The sequence below is a fragment of the Schistocerca piceifrons genome, chromosome 4 (genome assembly GCF_021461385.2).
Source record: "Schistocerca piceifrons isolate TAMUIC-IGC-003096 chromosome 4, iqSchPice1.1, whole genome shotgun sequence".
Lineage (NCBI taxonomy): Eukaryota > Metazoa > Arthropoda > Insecta > Orthoptera > Acrididae > Schistocerca > Schistocerca piceifrons.
Window position 1 is genome coordinate 267,918,176 of NC_060141.1, and position 20,786 is coordinate 267,938,961.

Here is a 20,786-nt window from a genome sequence, read left to right on the forward strand (position 1 = left end):
TGGCATGTGTTACAACTGCTGGAATATTAGAAAGGTCTATGGCCTATTTTCTTTTATCTAGCAGAAAGTGACAAAATAGATGTAATCTGGTCAAGAAACCACACCAGTCTTGGGTACTATTAACATCAACAGCTTTTTCTGTATTAGACAGCGACATTTTGATTTCTCATGTAGCAAAACATTTGATGAACTTTGATGAGGTGATAGATTCTTTCACAGAAACTAAAGCTTGCCATGTAAAGCTGTAGCAAGATTACACAGAAAAGATGCTGGAACCTAAGGACTGAAGAAATGTACACTGTCTTGCTTGTCTCTTGTCTTTTTTAGTTTTATGTTTCCTTTATTTAATTTTCTGTCATATGAAAGAGAAAGTTATTAGCTAATAGGCAATAACGAGTGCAAATTTTCTGGAACTTATACGTTTTATCTATCAAACTCTTCAGAAAGATGTGTGCTACAAAATGAACATATTTTTGCAATATTTTTTCTTTTTAATTTTTGACGTCCTATCTCAAACACTTGAAGGACAGGTGGCAGGGGGGGGGGGGGGGGGTCACTATCAAGTTTTTGTTGCTCTTGCTCTGGTTCGGAGATATTGTAGGTCTGGGGCTAGCTATGGTGGACCCTTGTGTGCTGTCAGACACCTCACTTTTGCACATATGGCAAAAACAGTTGTCTCTGCAGGTGTGCTTAGCCTTGACAATGTACAAGAGTCAGCCATTAAGTGAGCTGTAGCAGTGTGCTCATAGAGAACATGTCCTGCTTCACTCACTCACCACAGTGGCTGCCGCCGCAACCACCATAATAACAAATCCCCCCCCCCCCCCCCCCCCCCCCCCCCCCGAAGCATGGCTGACTCAACTGCCTTGGCCTGTACTGCAATGGTTGTCTGATGACCACCGGACATGAATGAGGATCTCTGATCCCTCCATGCCACCACTGATCAGCTGATGGTCCAGCTGCAGTGCTTACAGAAATGTGACATCCTAATAGAGCACACACACGCACGTTCACACTGCAAGATGTGAGCCACATGACACATAAACAACAAACTGGTCATTGCTGGTTCCAAAAGCATTTTGACTCACATGCTACCTAGTGCAGGCTGCCATGTTCACTCACTAGCGCCCCCAAAGGTCACCATTGAATAGGTATATGCAGGAAGACAATGGAAATTGATTAATAATTGCTTGAATAATTGGAAAAATTGATTGGAAAGAATAGTTGAAAGAAATTTGAAGGTAACTGATGAATATGTGCACAATCCTGGGTGAATTTTTGACTGATAGCAATGTCAACAGACCTTCAATATCAATACATTCAAGGTCAATATTCATAATTTGCATTACGTACTGCTTCACATTAATTCCATTGTGTTCCATCTTGATTGCGACAATGTCAATGCTGGATCACTCCTCCGGGTATCAGGTAAATTCTTCTTGTATGGTTCGGACCTCTAGATTCAGGATCTCAGCAGCAAGCGAAACGATGAACAAATAGGAGTGGACATCTTGAATATATGAATAAATTTTCCTTTCCTAGTAAATTATTTTAACACTTTTAATGTACGGTTGAAATACACATTTTTTAACAATGCTGGTACAATGGATCTAAACATATGCCCGCACTCTACCACTTATCAAAACAAACGGGTGAAGATAAATTGAAGAGCATATTTCTTATTTTGTTTCATACAGATGTATCAAAACATTATCCTTGCCACAAAACAACTCATTAATTTATCTTTGTCGGTGTCTATAACCCACTCAGTTTACATATAAGAAAATAAAAGAACGAAAAAAATAATATGATTCAACACAGTGCCTTGTCCTTTCCAACAGCCACATTATCCTTGGAATAGAGTGACAGCTACTATCTCATACCTGCCTGAGGGTGGACAACCCCAGCGCACTTACATTAGAGGACAACAGAAGCTGGTTGGAGCAGCATTATCACCACAATCTGCAAGCGACCATCCATAGTTTGGAGGAGGAGAGTGATGCAAACAGAGGCACATTCAACAATTTATGTTCAGAAAATGACTGACTGAAGACTACCATGCCGAAAAAGGAGTCTGACCTGCATACAGCTCAAGTGACTGTAAATGGCTGATGGCACAGCAACAGCACCTGAGCCATTGCGACAGACAACAAAATGTGGCATGGTTAGACACAAGACGGGGCACCACATTTGGACAACATCAGGTCCACTAGTTTTTTCCCATGTCCACAGACTCGCACCTGATTGCCTACGTAAAATGGAGGCCATTTTTGATGAGATGTTACAAAAAGGAATCACCCAACCATCAGACAGCCCATGGTCCTCCCAACTACACCTCATCTGTTAGAAAAATGGTTCATGGTGTCTGTGCAGTGACTACTGGGCACTGAATGCCTGAACTGTGCTGGACAGATACTCCATGCTGCACATACAATAATTTACTCATTCGCGAGCCAGAATCACCAAATTCAGTGTGTTGGAATGCTGTAAAGCTTGCAACCAGATTTCCGTGGCAAAAACCAGATACATAAAATAGCAGTGACAACCCCATTTGGACTGTCTGAATTTTTGATCACACCATTTGGGCTCATAAATGTTGTACAAACTTAACGAAGGTTTATGGACAGTGTATTGAGGCAGTTAGCTTATTGTTTTTGCCTACCTAGACAATATTTTGGTATTCTCCGAAAATGATGAGGACCATGAGAAGCACATGAAGGAGTTGAGAAACATGCTCAGTGATCATGGAATAACAGTTAACAAGGGCAAGTGCATGTTCAGAGAACCACTGGTAACCTTCCTAGGTTACAAAGGGTCAGCTCAGGGCACTTTTCCACTGCCGGGAAGGTTGAAATTGTTGCATACCCTCCCTCAACCTTAAAATTATCAAGAACTCAGGTGATTCCTAGGAATGATAAACTTCTATCAATGCCACCTCCCCAGAACGACCACCATTCACACATCACTAAACAATGCATTGACTGGATATAATCAAAATGGTAAATGCTCGCTTCCATGGACACCTGATATGGAGTTGGCCTTCACGAAATGCAAAACGGCCAGCATGATTTGGTGACTCTTGCACACCCTGCACCAGGAGCTTACCTAGCCTTAGTAGTCGATTCAGGCCAGTTCATAATAAGTGCGACACTACACCAGAAGATGAATGGACATTAGCAACCACTAAATTTTTTTCTCTCAGAAGTTATAGGCTGACCAAACTCATTGGAATGCATATGACAGGGAACTCCTCATTATGTACAATGGTGACAAACATTTCTGCCCCTTCATTGAGAGCAGACCTGTCACAAGATTCGCTGACGACAAACCCATCACTTCACGTTTCCCCAAAATCAGTGATCATGTTCTTCTTTAGCAGGCTCACCAGATCGAGCACATATGCCAATTTTCTACAGATATGTGCCATATCCACAGAGCTGACAATATTGTGGCAGACTCTTTTCCATGCATCAATGAGCTAACTCCAATGTTAGATTACTCAGAACTTGCATGTGCTCAAACTTTGGACACACAGTTACAGTCTTTGTTGACAGAACTCTTCCACTGGTCTGCATTTCCAACTTACAGATGTGCCCTGTGGCTTATCTAAGGTATGGTACAACATCTCTACTGACAGACCATGCTGATACATTACTCCCCACTTCTGACAAAAACTATTTGACAGCACCCACAATCCTTGCACCCAGGAACTAATACCTTGGTACAGTTAGTGACAGTTTTTCATGGCAGTCAACCAAGAAATGAACATGGGAGTGGGCCTGCATGTGCCTTCAGTGTCAATATGGTATGGTAAAGTAGGATGCCAAGTGCATGCTTCAGTAGGACAATCCCAAATTCTAACGCACATTTCAGGCATGTTCACATTGATTTGGTCAGATCCTCTCCCTTCTAAAGTCTATAAGTATTTGTTTATGGCAGTGGATTGTTGCACAATGTGGGCAGATGCCATTCCAATCAGGGACATCTTCGTGGAAACTACCGCATGACCATTGATGGAAACTGGGATGGCTCATTTTGGGTATCCACTTTTCATTACCACCAAACAGGGATACCAATTTGAGTCCACATTGTTACAGCAATTGTCACAACTTTGTGGTTTCCAATGTAACCAGATAAGTAGCTACTACCCAGGCAGCAACGACTTGGTGGAAACATGGTACCACACCTTAAAGGCTGCCCTGATGTGCCACAAAAACTCTTGGACTCAAGCGTTGCTTTTGGTTTTGTTGGGTTTACGGACTGCCTTAAAAACTGACATGGCCTATTCATTGACAGAATGAGTATATGGGGAACCATTACATGTCCCAGTGGAATTTCTTGTGCCCATGCCACTCTCGATTGAGGCATACCTACCCCCACCTCTTGCAACAAATCAGAAAGCACACAACTCTGACGTCACATCACAGCACACGCCCGATTTTCACACACAAAGCTTTCAATAGTTGTCCACACATCATGCTTGGCATGGATCTGGTATGACATCCTCTACAGCCACTTAACACTTGCCCATATCAAGAGCTATAGGGCAGACACACACACGGTGGATGTCCTCCTCCATGGAATACTGACCAAAGTGTCCATAGAGCAGATAAAACCCACTTGGATACTGCCAGCACTGCCCGCAACCCAACAGTGAACTTCATGCACACCTCCCACAAGAGCCACACAGCTGTGACTGGTGTGACTCTAACACCCATGGTCTGGTTGCACCAACAGCACCCACTTCTCTCCTGTCTGCACTCGTGTGGGCCAAGAGGTGCAGTTTAAGTACCCTGCCATACCTGTCACTCTACACTCTACATTTTTGAGGGGGAGAGGGGGGGGGGGGGGGGGGAAGTGACTATCAAAAGTTGACAGGACACCATGAGCATGAGGCCAGTTTCTTTGCACTAGTTTTCGAGGAGGTGTTTTGTTTCCTGCTTCATGTAATTTTTTGTTCTTTTATGCTGTATAATAAAGTTAAGTGAATAATTGCACAAATTCGAATACATATTCTTTTATGTAGTGCCAGTTCCTCTACACACTTACTTAGCCTTAATTCACAAACTTTATTATTGGATGACCTAGGTTAAGACTGTAAGCCCATTTTCTAGTACACAAAGATGGAACTAAGAGAAGATTAACATATTAACTTCTTAATCCATTTATTCTTGACTTACACTATAAAAGTTATCTTTGTTGACACTTTTGGCACAGTTACAGTTTGTGTTCTACAACATTCATTAGGACAGTATTTATAATAATTATGAATTACACGCACCGGTGTAGAGCTATCTGCACAGGAATTTGTGTCGTCATCTGTTTATGAATGAAGGCACCCAGATTCTTCTTCTATATACAGGTAGAAACATTTTCCAAAAAAGGTGACTAACTGAGTCAAGTCTGCTCATTCAATAGCAAATGTGAGGATGTACACACCTGTTTTTTAGGTTTAGTATTTCTAATTAAGTGAGCTTTACATCTTTTCTCTCTGTGTTTTAGGACTTCTACATCTATTACCCCCCCCCCCCCCCCCCCGCCCCAATGAACCATGGACCTTGCCGTTGGTGGGGAGGCTTGCGTGCCTCAGCGATACAGATAGCCGTACCGTAGGTACAACCACAACGGAGGGGTATCTGTTGAGAGGCCAGACAAACGTGTGGTTCCTGAAGAGGGGCAGCAGCCTTTTCAGTAGTTGCAAGGGCAACAGTCTGGATGATTGACTGATCTGGCCTTGTAACAATAACCAAAACGGCCTTGCTGTGCTGGTACTGCGAACGGCTGAAAGCAAGGGGAAACTACAGCCGTAATTTTTCCCGAGGGCATGCAGCTTTACTGTATGATTAAATGATGATGGCGTCCTCTTGGGTAAAATATTCCGGAGGTAAAATAGTCCCCCATTTGGATCTCCAGGTGGGGACTACTCAAGAGGACGTCGTTATCAGGAGAAAGAAAACTGGCGTTCTACGGATCGGAGCGTGGAATGTCAGATCCCTTAATCGGGCAGGTAGATTAGAAAATTTAAAAAGGGAAATGGATAGGTTAAAGTTAGATATTGGGGGAATTAGTGAAGTTTGGTGGCAGGAGGAACAAGACTTCTGGTCAGGTGACTACAGGGTTATAAACACAAAGTCAAATAGGGGTAATGCAGGAGTAGGTTTAATAATGAATAGGAAAATAGGAATGCGGGTAAGCTACTACAAACAGCATAGTGAACGCATTATTGTGGCCAAGATAGATATGAAGCCCACAACTACTACAGTAGTACAAGTTTATATGCCAACTAGCTCTGCAGATGATGAAGAAATTGAAGAAATGTATGATGAAATAAAAGAAATTATTCAGATAGTGAAGGGAGACGAAAATTTAATAGTCATGGGTGACTGGAATTCGAGTGTAGGAAAAGGGAGAGATGGAAACGTAGTAGGTGAATATGGATTGGGGCTAAGAAATGAAAGAGGAAGCCGCCTGATAGAATTTTGCACAGAGCACAACTTAATCATAGCTAACACTTGGTTTAAGAATCATGATAGAAGGTTGTATACATGGAAGAACCCTGGAGATACTAAAAGGTATCAGATAGATTATATAATGGTAAGACAGAGATTTAGGAACCAGGTTTAAAATTGTAAGACATTTCCAGGGGCAGATGTGGACTCTGACCACAATTTATTGGTTATGACCTGTAGATTAAAACTGAAGAAACTGCAAAAAGGTGGGAATTTAAGGAGATGGGACCTGGATAAACTGAAAGAACCAGAGGTTGTACAGAGTTTCAGGGAGAGCATAAGGGAACAATTGACAGGAATGGGGGAAAGAAATACAGTAGAAGAAGAATGGGTAGCTCTGAGGGATGAAGTAGTGAAGGCAGCAGACGATCAAGTAGGTAAAAAGAAGAGGGTTAGTAGAAATCCTTGGGTAACAGAAGAAATATTGAATTTAATTGATGAAAGGAGAAAATATAAAAATGCAGTAAATGAAGCAGGCAAAGAGGAATACAAATGTCTCAAAAATGAGATCGACAGGAAGTGCAAAATGGCTAAGCAGGCATGGCTAGAGGACAAATGTAAGGATGTAGAGGCTTATCTCATGAGGGGTAAGATAGATACTGCCTACAGGAAAATTAAAGAGACCTTTGGAGATAAGAGAACCACATGTATGAACATCAAGAGCTCAGATGGAAACCCAGTTCTAAGCAAAGAAGGGAAAGCAGAAAGTTGGAAGGAGTATATAGAGGGTCTATACAAGGGCGATGCATTTGAGGACAATATTATGGAAATGGAAGAGGATGTAGATGAAGATGAAATGGGAGATACGATACTGCGTGAAGAGTTTGACAGAGCACTGAAGGACCTGAGTCGAAACAAGGCCCCCGGAGTAGACAACATTCCATTGGAACTACTGACGGCCTTGGGAGAGCCAGTCCTGACAAAACTCTACCATCTGGTGAGCAAGATGTATGAAACAGGCGAAATACCCTCAGACTTCAAGAAGAATATAATAATTCCAATCCCAAAGAAAGCAGGTGTTGACAGATGTGAAAATTACCGAACAATCAGTTTAATAAGCCACAGCTGCAAAGTACTAACACGAATTCTTTACAGACGAATGGAAAAACTAGTAGAAGCCGACCTCGGGGAAGATCAGTTTGGATTCCGTAGAAATACTGGAACACGTGAGGCAATACTGACCTTACGACTTATCTTAGAAGAAAGATTAAGGAAAGGCAAACCTATGTTTCTAGCATTTGTAGACTTACAGAAAGCTTTTGACAATGTTGACTGGAATACTCTCTTTCAAATTCTAAAGTTGGCAGGGGTAAAATACAGGGAGCGAAAGGCTATTTACAACTTGTACAGAAACCAGATGGCAGTTATAAGAGTTGAGGCACATGAAAGGGAAGCAGTGGTTGGGAAGGGAGTAAGACAGGGCTGTAGCCTCTCCCCGATGTTAATCAATCTGTATATTGAGCAAGCAGTAAAGGAAACAAAAGAAAAATTTGGAGTAGGTATTAAAATCCATGGAGAAGAAATAAAAACTTTGAGGTTAACCTATGACATTGTAATTCTGTCAGAGACAGCAAAGGACTTGGAAGAGCAGTTGAACGGAATGGATGGTGTCTTGAAGGGAGGATATAAGATGAACATCAACAAAAGCAAAAAGAGGATAATGGAATGTAGTCGAGTTAAGTCAGGTTATGCTGAGGGTATTAGATTAGGAAATGAGACACTTAAAGTAGTAAAGGAGTTTTGCTATTTGGGGAGCAAAATAACTGATGATGGACGAAGTAGAGAGGATATAAAATGTAGACTGGCAATGGCAAGGAAAGTGTTTCTGAAGAAGAGAAATTTGTTAACATCCAGTATTGATTTAAGTGTCAGGAAGTTATTTCTGAAAGTATTTGTATGGAGTGTAGCCATGTATGGAAGTGAAACATGGACGGTAAATAGTTTGGACAAGAAGAGAATAGAAGCTTTTGAAATGTGGTGCTACAGAAGAATGCTGAAGATTAGATGGGTAGATCACATAACTAATGAGGAAGTATTGAATAGGATTGGGAAGAAGAGAAGTTTGTGGCACAACTTGACCAGAAGAAGGGATCGGTTGGTAGGACATGTTCTGAGGCATCAAGGGATCACCAATTTAGTATTGGAGGACAGCGTGGAGGGTAAAAATCATAGGGGGAGACCAAGAGATGAATACACTAAGCAAATACAGAAGGATGTAGGTTGCAGTAGGTACTGGGAGATGAAGAAGCTTGCACAGGATAGAGTAGCATGGAGAGCTGCATCAAACCAGTCTCAGGACTGAAGACCACAACAACAACACAACATCTATTACATATTTGTGCTTTTGGTTTAAGCTATGTTTGCCAAAGGCTGAATCTGGCTTCTTCAATCTCGTGCATCTATGGTGTTCTTTGATCCTATAGCCCATTTCACATAGAACAGTTTTTCCACACACAGAGGAGGGGCAATAGGAAAACATGGAGGGGATGAGGTCTGCACATGCATGGCAGCAGAGTGTTGGAAAACGAACTTTGCACTGCCAGACTCTGTTGCTGCAGACAACTATCAGGTTCTTTTGCCTATGGTGCACCGTAACATACACTCAAATCCAGGGGACTAATAAATTTTGAAATAGATTTCATTCAATCATCTACATGAAAGAAATGTTACTTCATGTCTGGACAACGTTGCATCCACCACTTCATAGCTTGAGCCCATGTGAGTTTGGAAGGCAAGAACAGCTGACACAGCTTTGAGAAGACTTGAAGTACAATTTTTTTCAAAATGATGATTGTCTGATGACAAGGACATCAAAACTGGTTGCAATTATTGTCATTTATTTCAACTTGAACTATATTGCAAGTAAAATTAACTTCAACAAAATTAACTTCAAACACAAACCAAAATGGTTGCAGTTGCTTGATAACTGCTTCTGTCCCACACATTTAAAAAAAAAGTGTACGATGCATGTATGTGGGTGTGTTTGACTATAGCTAAGTCTAAATTGTTGTGCAATAAATGGGCAGTATGTTGTCAAATTTTTTGCTGCCAACAGGCATTATGAGCGTAAACTAACTCATTCAACACTGCAACAAGAGACCACATTTATGAACAATTGAACAAGCAAACAACTAACCATCTTCTGTGAAAAATTTGAGAGAATGCTGACTAATAACATCAAAAACCACTAATATCTCAACAGGTAATCCTCCATATCATTTTAAGGCATTTTCCAATTTGTGCCTTGAGAATGACAGGGATTTACTTGTCGAAATATCAAGAGTTTTTGACAAATTTATCCAGGCGCTTTTTTGATTTATTAGTGCATACAACACATGTAAAAGCTTAACTTCTCCTTTGGCGCTGCATTGAACATTACAGTCGGCATACTCCATAAAATACAAACTCCTAATCAATAAACTACGAGCCTTATAACCAATGTCTACAATGTAATATCATTATCACTGGTGTCTAAGTCTATGCGCAAACCATCTGATCGTAAATTTATGATTTATATATTCAAACCTTCTTTCTGTCTTCATCTTCCTCTCAAAGTCTTCTTCCTGAAGCTTTCCAGCATGCCATACACAATGTCTCACACTGAAGGGGTGTAGTTGTCCATTGCTTCACATTCAAGTAATTCAATGTCTGTCGTCTTCAATGTTTCCCCCCACCACATACCCCAAATTAATTCCATTTGGTTATACTGACAGTGATATGTAGGTACATGCAAAACAGTGTGACCACATTCTCATGCAAGAAAGTCAACTTTTTACATTCTATCACATGACTTGTATGAATTAAAGAGCTGCAGGAGTTAGGAATGAGTCTGGTTTACATTATGTAGAATATTTGTATTTATAACCCAGAGCACAATATCTGGTTCCCCGGAGTTTCTCTGTAACAGCTGAATGATAACTGGCAGGGTACATTAATGACCGACTTTGATACATGAATTGTTCAGTGAGTGACTCCTTGAAACTGACAGCATTCATTTGGAAATGGTAGTCTTCTTAACATAGGCCCTATGTGAAACTAATGTTTTTTTTTTTTCATCATTGCTGAAATAATGCTGCCTTCAAAGCCAATTTTCTCAGGCATAATTTTAACAAGTTTTTGTGATGCTACATATTCACCACTTTTAATTATTTCAAATAAAGAGCACTTTAAAATATCATTGTCAAAACTATTCATTTGTGTTACAGGTTCCTTGCAACATCAATGCTTTCCAGGCAACTCAAGACCAACATTTCCTGAGGTTTCTACAGTTCTGACACTGTCATTTACAATCCTCTCCCCAGTTCTGTAGCTGACACAACAAGCTTCTGGAGTCTGTTCTTGCTTCTTCAAATGTGAACAGTAGGTGTCCTGCTTTCAGATTCACATTTTAAAAAGTTATAAATGTGGTAAATAACATTCCTTGCTTGCCTGTGGAGCACTTCACATTTTTTTCTGAAATCTGACATTATTTGGAAATCGTAGTAACAGATTTACAGTTACATATTTGCTGCTATATTGCTGCACAAAAATAACATCAACAATTCAGTGAAGTAGTCAGTTGTCATAAAGAAAGGCAAGAGTGCAGCAGGCAGGAGATACGTTCTCACTGTCTAGCTGTAGCTCACAGCTACTTACTCAGAAAGAGAATGAATCTTATTGGTTGCTAGTGGTTAATGGAGGATGATGCGCAGAACAGCTGAAAATTAGGCCACCTTCCTACATGACATGGACTTTAGTAGAGACTGACCTCCCTGTCTCCCCAATGTAGCAAGACTGATGCTCTGCAGATGATATGGCTGGTAGATTATCTCTTGAATTGAACCAAAATGTATCTATTGTTTGTGGGGCATAGAAGAACACAAAGAAACCCTTTGCCTTTAAAATATTGTTTATCTTATTACAAATTTTACCTGTGACAGGTAAACTGCACAAGTGCTCCAATATTGTTTCTGAATATGTTGGTAACAGTATCTTTCAAATGAATCCTATGGATTCATAGCTGTATGGCTTACTCAATCTCCACTTACCCAAACTTCACAAACCAGGAGTGCCAACTGACCAGTTGTATCTGCAATACAGGCACCAGTGCACTATACTGTCAAGAAGCTCACTGTCATCATTAAGAAAAAAACTAAACTTCATAGGGGAAAATGGCATTAAGAACAGTTTGGATTAAGTAAACTTGTTAGCAGATGTTAAGACTCCATCAAATACAAAATTAGTCTTTTTTGATGTATACTGCTTGTTCTCAAGAATTCCTGTGAAAGATTTTATAGATACTGTGTCAAAATCCTTGTATTTGCAGAGCATTAATCCAGATGAGCAGCTGAGCACAATTAGTAGAATAGAATCTTGCTTAAATCAAAATTATTTCTGCTTTCAAGAGAGTTACTGTAAGCACGCAGATATGGCAATGGCCCTCCCCTTATCCCCCCACGCGACCGCTATGGTCGCAGGTTCGAATCCTGCCTCGGGCATGGATGTGTGTGATGTCCTTAGGTTAGTTAGGTTTAAGTAGTTCTAAGTTCTAGGGGACTGATGACCTCAGAAGTTAAGTCCCGTAGTGCTCAGAGCCATTTGAACCATTTTGAACCTTATCCCCTTTGCCCAGCAGAAATGTTCATGGACAAGTGGAAAATTGATTATCTTAAGGATGGAGCACTATTTAAATGGGTTGTCTATTTGTAGAGATACATCAATGATATTCTCTGTATATGGAAAGGTTCCACTAAACAACTCCAGAAGTTCTTGGAAAATATGAACCAATGGTATACTAACATAAAGGTCAGTATGAAGTAGGGAAATTCCAACATCAGTTTCCTAAGACATCAACTTACAGATAGAAAATAGCAGGCATAAATGTTAAATCTACCAGAAAGCCTTCTTTACTGACATATAAATCCGGCTTCCTCTTAACATCCACCAGCACACAAACATACAGCATTTCAACACTTGATCCAACATCTCCTTTCTATCCTCAAGTCCCAAAAAGAATGTGATGAAGAACTTCATAAAATAGAACAGTTACCATAAATAATGAATTTGAATCTAAAATTATTGACATTCTCACTAAAAAAAACTGAAGAAGCAAGCCAGCCCTTTACTGTGCCCAAAAAACAATGTAGGTAGAATAAAAAGGAAATACTACAGTTTACCTTTCTAAAAGGATACACATTTTATGGGCAACTCAAATGATAAACAACTGGCCATCATAAAAAGTGTGGTTTATATGATCATCTGCAAAGAGTGTCAGTTTGCTACACTGGAGGGACTGGGACGTTAGTCTCTGCTAGGCTCAAAGAACACCATAGGAGCTGGAGGTTAAAAAAGCCTGATTCATCCTTCCCTGAACACAGCTTAAACCAAAAGCACAAATATGTAATACAAGCAGAAGTCCTCAACACAAAGAGAAAAGTTACAAAGCTCACTTAATTAAAAATATTATATATTAAAAAAAAGCAAATGTATATATCCTCAAATTTGCTATTGAATGAGCAGACTCGATTCAGTTAATCACCCCTTTTAGACAATGCTGCTACCTGTACATGGGAAAAGTGTGAGATCATCCACATGAGTGCTGAAGGACTCCGTTAAACTTCGGTTACACAATAAATCAGTCAAATCTATGGCCGTAAATTCAACTAAATACTTAGGAATTACAATTATGAAAAACTTACATTGGAAGGAACACACAAGAAATGTTGTAGGGAAGGCTAACCGAAGACTGTGTTTTACTGGCAGGACACTTAGAAAATGTAACAGAGCTACTAAAGAGACTCCCTACACTACACTTGTCCATCCTCTTTTAGAATACTGCTGCAAAGTTTAGTATTCTTTCCAGATAGTATTGACAGAGTACATCAAGAAAGTTCAGAGAAAAGCAGTACATTTTGTATTATCGTGAAATAGGGGAGAGAGTGTTACTGACATGATACAGGATCTGGAATAGACATCATTAAAACAAAGGCGTTTTCCATTGCAGAGGAATCTTCTCATGAAATTTCAATCACTAACTTGTTCCTCCACATGCAAAAATATTTTGTTGATGCCGACCTACATAGGGAGAAACGATCATCATAATAAAATAAGGGAAATCAGAGCTCGCACGGAAAGATATAGGTGTTCGATTTTCCCACACTTTACGGGATAATAGAGAATTATTGTGAAGGTGGTTCAATGAACCATCTGCCAAGCACTTAAATGTGATTTGCAGAGTATCAATGCAGATGTAGATGTGGGAAGAACCTGGGTGCCTTCATTCACAAATAGATGATGACACCAATTCCTGTGCAGATGATTCCACTCCAGTGTATGTTATTCATAGTTATTGTAAATGCTGTCCTAATCAATGTTGTAGACCATACACTGTAACAGTGTCAAAATTGTCTGCAAAGGTAACCTTTATAGTTTGTATTAAGAAGTTCATGTGTTTATCTTTGCTTGGTGCCACCTTAGGGATCAGATGCATAGTAGAAAATGGGCACATAACCCAAAACATAGGTCATCCAATAATTAAGTCTGTGCATCAAGGCTAAATAAGTGTTTAATTTAATACAGTAAATGTATTAGTTGTGATAGGTAGCCTAAGTTCTATTTTTATTTACTTCTTTTTACTGTCGTTCTATACCCACAACATGAACGCCTGTTGCTGGTAGTATCAGACACAAATGTTCATTTCTCACTGCTAATGTTAATTCCTGAAATATTAGGGATATTTCACCATCACAGTCTAAACGAATATTCATTGTTGTCCAAAAAATGTGTCCAAACACAATCAGACTTATTTGTTGTTCTTCATCTTCATTTTTCTACCCATGGGCCTCTTGCTCCATTATTATGTCCTGGAGCCTATCCCTTGTCCCAGAACATGTACTGGTTTCTGAGGCTGAATACACAAATTTCCTATCAGCAGCCCTATTTAACAATACAGACTTTAGATGCAACAGCAATTTCTACGATCAGCTGCAAGATATCACTATGGATAAACCACATCATCAAGTGGTTGCCAATTTCTTCATGGAGCATTTTGAAAGACAGTCATTGGACTTGGCCTGTTGCAAACCTAAGGTGTGATATAGGTACACCAATGACACCTCCATTGTGTGGAGCCAATTTGTGGAAATGGTCATTGACTTTCTACCTGAACAGTAGAAAAAGATCGACAGCTGCTTTTCCTAGATGTGCTAGTTACAAGGAATAGTGAGAACCTGGGTCACAGCATGTACTGAAAACTGACTTCCATAGACTAATACCTGCACAATCTCTCAAATCATGAAAGGGCCATGATTAATATGCTTGTAACGTGTGCACAATGAATATGTAAGATAACAAAGTTTGTTGATAGGCATGCTCCTGGTGTGGAGGAGAACTACGAGTCCCACTTGTTCAGGAAGACATAGAAATTTACAAACATGACATTAGTTTTAACAAGAAAGAATGAAATCTCAAGGTAAATGGATCCTAGATTCTCATGCTGCAATGATCGATAATTTCAGGTAGCAAAGGGAGAACTACAGTGAACAATCAGGAAAAATCCCTCAGACATTGGCTCAACAGGCACATGTAATCTCCAACCACATGCTAGACTCCAGTCTGCCACCAGAAATGAAATGTGACAATGTTGACCACTCATTCTGGCAAAACAGAAGGAAAATAAAAAATTGGACATCTTTAAGTCTAAGTGCCTGTTAATAATACAAATTGAGATTGCAGTCAGTATCATAAAATGACATCTTAGGGATTTCTATCACATTCTATTGTAATTTTAGTATTTTCTCTAACTGCTTAGAGGAGTCAGAATTGTACTGTCAGAATTGCTGTCTTTTAAGTTTTCAAAATTATTACTGAAGTACAGCAGTGAAAGAACTGTTCTGTACAGCACTCTTTCAGGGCCTTTATTCCACTTTATGTGTATATAGCCACTCCTGATTTCCTTATATCATGCCAATAGAAATTTCACACTTACTTGCATCTTTTCAATTTCTGCGAATTCCAAGTAACTTAATGACGTGCATAGCGCATCTGTAGAAAGCTCTTTAGATTTTCCATTTTCCTTTAGTGATATGAGAAGCTCACTTTCTTATGTTAAGTGCTTCTTATATTTTGATGTAAAAGTCCATGTTTATTGTGATTTTATGCTTGTGTTGTCCAAGCTGCAGTTTTTTTGTTTCTTCACTGACTGTTTACTCGAGATGTAGACAATATTGAGTCTGGTGTGAAAGACAATGAATAAATCACATCTATATGTAATCAGATTGGACTTGTATCATGCAAAGAGTGGCACAATCTTCACATTAGTGTGACGAGCACTACCAGCAATGTTCCTGATGTTGTTCTCAATTGCATAATTGAAATTATGGCCCAAACTGTTCCCAGCATCCTATCAATCAATCAATTATCTTCTTTACAATGGTCTTTCCCCAGAGAATGTAAGTCATAAGTGACATTTCTGAAACCTGCACTTAGCTTAAAAAATAACAGATACTTTGTGTTCACAAACCAGAGAGTTTTGCACTAGTTCAAGCATTCACTTCTGATTACTGCCAACAGAAACACTTTCATGGTCATTTTATATCTGTGACTACCACTAGTCTACATTTGAACTTTTTTCTTTGGTGTCAGGATATTCCTGGATTCCTTAGGTTGTCTGTACACTTTCGTCTACAGTCTCTAAATCAGTGGAAATATCAAGATTTGCATCTTTATATTGCTGTTTCTCACTATTATTCTGTGGTAGTTTATACGCTTGTCCACTGTGACAACATTTTTTAGTGCTAAGTTATTAAATATTTTCCAATAATACCGAGTGATCAAAAAGTCAGTATAAATTTGAAAACTTAATAAACCATGGAATAATGTAGATAGAGAGGTAAAAATTAACACACATGCTTGGAATGACATGGGGTTTTATTAGAACCAGAAAAAAAAGAAAAAATAAGAAAAAATCCCAAAGTTCACAAAATGTCCACGTGAAAGATCTCTTGCGTGCGGCGTTTGGTGATGATCGTGTGCTCAGCCGCCACTTTCGTTATGCTTGGCCTCCCAGGTCCCCAGACCTCAAGTCCATGCGATTACTGGCTTTGGGGTTACCTGAAGTTGCAAGTGTATCGCGATCGACCGACATCTCTAGGGATGCTGAAAGACAACATCTGACGCCAATGCCTCACCATAACTCCGGATATGCTTTACAGTGCTGTTCACAACATTATTCCTCGACTACAGCTATTGTTAAGGAATGATGGTGGAAATATTGAGCATTTCCTGTAAAGAACATCATCTTTGCTTTGTCTTACTTTGTTATGCTAATTATTGCTGTTCTGATCAGATGAAGCGCCATCTGTCAGACATTTTTTTAACTTTTGTATGTTTCTTGGTTCTAATAAAACCCCATGTCATTCCAAGCATGTGTGTCAATTTGTACCTCTCTATCTACATTATTCCATGATTTATTCAGTTTTCAAATTTATACTAACTTTTTGATCACCTGGTAGATTATGTTTCCTGTAAGTGACTTAACTTGTACTGCACCAGAGACTGCAGTTAAATTAAGTTGCATTCAATACATGAGTATAAAGTGAACAAACTTTGAAGTAAAACATAGTATGGAACACAGCCAGCTACTTTCATCCTCATAATCAATGAAGAACTCATAATTGCTCTTTTACTAACATTAAATGGCCACAGTCCATTACCTTGTTTTGCTTAATACGGTGTCTACTATCACTGTTCAACACTTAGTTGCTAACAACATACATACACCAACACTTCTACAGGCCTCGATGTACTAGAAACAGACTTCCTATTAGCTTTTGCTTCCACAGTTCTAAAAGCTGTGTTTAGTACACATGAAAATCTCAACATTCAATTCAAAGTCAGTGTTGTGAACAGGAGACCTAAAACATTTGTACAATAAGTAGTTAAAAATGGATGAGTGGCTTGAATTTCTTGAGAACAAAATGGGTTCAGTAACATTTACTACTAGGTACATTGCAGAGTATGGCTGAACTTAATGCAGATAATAACTTAAGAATCATTTTGTTAAGAAATGGGCCAACTAAGGTTTACGCCAAACCAATTTAATGGAGTTGAAAGTTTGCGTAAACTGAATTAAACCAAATTGGGATGAAAAAACTGAAATAACATTCAACACAATTCCTTCTGTTGAGTCTGCACAGCTTATGGTTCAGTTCAGTTAACCAACCCGAGCTTCACAGTGTGATGGAGACTACATAAGGGTGTAATTTCTGATCTTTCTATTTGAAATTCTGAAGACAGACTCGTGAAAAACCTAAAAACCTGAAATATGTTGTATACATTTTGATGGTTATCAGGCAGTCGTAAGGTAGTCAAATGGCTGTTCAGGATTACGGTTGTAAATCGCACTACAGGTTGCGATATTGTGTATTTTGGTTTGAAACTTTGAAAATAGACTTGTGAAACATCCAAAATTCACAGCATGCATTTTGGCAGCCGTTGGTCAGTCGTAAGGTAACCGAAAGTCTGTTCAAGAGTATGACTGCATACCTCCCTACAGGCCACAGTTTTGGGGATTTTGTTCTGAACTTCAGGAAACAGACTTGTGAAACATCCAAAACTTGCTGCATACATTTTGATGAATATTGGGCAATCATAAGGTACCCAAATTCCTGCTCACAAGTATGAATGCGAACTGTGCAAGTCGCAATTTTGAGTTTTTGCTGTAATGGTAAGGTAGTCAAATGCCTTATCATGAGGATTAATGATGCCACATTACAGACTGAAATTTGAAAATAAACTAATGACACACTTCGAATTTGCTGCAAGATTTGGACAGTGATTGGACCATCTTAACGTAAGCAGATGCTTCGTCACGTGCATGAATGGTTATGATGCTATAGGCCACAACTCAAAAATACGCACATCAGACACCCAGAATATGCTGTAAAGATTTTGATGATGATTGGACAATCTTAAGGTAGCCAAATAGCACTGCTTGAGCATGAATGGAGTAAAGTTACTGCTTTGTCATTGTTTCCCTTAGTCCCTTTGTACTCAAAATTTTAATTTCTGAGTTGCAATGAAACTAATGTTCTGTAAAAAAAAAATCGTAATAAGCTACTGCAGTTTTAAAGATCGCAGTGAACTCCAGCTTTACGCAAAACCACCATCGATAGCAGTGGCCACTGCGCACTGTGCAAACACAACTCGAGTTAGTAACAGTCTAACTCGGAGTGACCTGAAATCCCCTCTGCCCAAGTTAACCCAGTTTGGAAATTTGAGTTGCCCCATCTCTAGTTCTGTTGTCTGACTAACAGAATTACAAAATGAAACACCATAAAAAATAGCAGTAAAATATTACAGTAGTCATTAAAGATGTCTTGGCTGAATTAGCACAGAAACTAACACTCTTTGGTCTAGTAACAAAGTCAATATAACTTCCTATCAAGATATTTCCGTTTTTGTGTTAAGAAAAACTCCAACTGCATACAGACATACACATTTTCTTCAACAACCAACAGGATACTATAATATTAGGATCCTGCTGAAACATCCATTGACACATGCCATAAATGTATAGTACTACTCCATCTGTTATATGTAATACCAGTGCCTCAAAGATTTATTGTTTGTTTTGTTATATTTTTCCAGGTATTTATTGTGACTTGCATTTCTGAGATCACTTAGTGAAAACTCAAAATGTGACACTGCAGTGTGGTTTGGGTTCCATGTTACACTCTTATGTTCCCTAACAGCTGATTAGGATAACTGGTTTTCTTTTGGAGGCATCCCTTGACTCACTACACGTAATAGCACAATGTCTATGAAGATGCTTCGTTTACCTGTCTTCCAAATATATTCTTGAAGATATACAACTTTTGCTACTGCCGATTTTTTTTTTAAGAAAAAGAATTGAAGTAAAAGAAAACATGAGGCATTGGATATGGTACCATACTTATTTTCAATACATATATGCAGATTGAAGTAATGGCTGAAAATTTGTACCAAGGCTGGGATTCGAATCCTTCGTACAAATTTTCATTTGTCATTTCAGTCTGTGTATATCGATCATAGTTGTTTTGAAAAGGTATCTGGAATACTTGATACTTCTGTTCACCACAAATAAACAGCTCAAAAAACACTGTTAGTGCTTTTTAAAACAGTACCTTCAAAATATAACCATGCCTCTTCAGTTCATCAGGAGACAATTTTTTGACCACGACTTCTGGCTGCATTATTGTATCAGTTCTCCCAATATAAATATGCCAGACTTGAATATTTTATGAATGATGCTAAAATGCTGTGATACACCTGCAAAAAGAGCAATATGTTAAGTTTTAATATTATACTTTATTAACACTTTGGCAAGAATTTTTTTTTTCTTTTACTGACTATCCACATCCTTCTTTCCATCTGAAGTGTCTACTGATAGTACCGTCATTTATGTTTAAAATTAGCACTTACACAATGGAACTGGCTTTTTTGCTTATACACTGACAGGAAAAAAAATGCAGCACCAACAAATAAGTAATTCTGGGAATACATTTGTCAAGGCAACATACATAAGTGATTAACACTGCAAGGTCACAGGTTAGTGTAACTGCAAGATAAGCCATTGCAAATGTGAAACGTTTGTACATTGATAACCACTGTTACCACCAGAATGTTGAATGCAATTGTGCAAACATGCAGGCATTGTGTTGTAAAGGTGCTGGATGCTAGTTTGTGGAATGGAATTCCACGCCTGTTGCACTTGGTTTGTCAATACCGGGATGGTTAATGCTGTTTGTGGATGATGTGCTGGAATTGTCAATGGATGATGTCCCACATGTGTTCAATTGGAGACAGATCTGATGATCAAACATGCTAAAGCATAACACTAACATTCTGTGGAGCATCTTCGTTTACAAGAGCAGCATGTGGGCAAGCATTATCCTGTTGGAAAACACCCCCTAGATTGATGTCCCTGAATGGCAGCACACACATCAAACCATCACACTGACATACAAGTTTGCAGTCAAGGTGTACTGGATAATCAAAAGAGTGCTCCTGCTGTCATATGAAATTGTGCCCTAGACCATAACTCCAGGTGTACATCCAGTGTATCTAACACACAGACAGGTTGGTTGGAGGCCCTCTACTGGCTTCTTTTTAACCAACACATAGTCATCCTTGCCACCGAGGCAGAACCAGCTTTCATCAGAAATTACAACAGATCTCCACCCTGCCCTCCAATGAGCTCTCAGTTTACATCACTGAAGTTCCAAGAGGCAGTGGTTTGCGGTCATTGGTATGCACAAC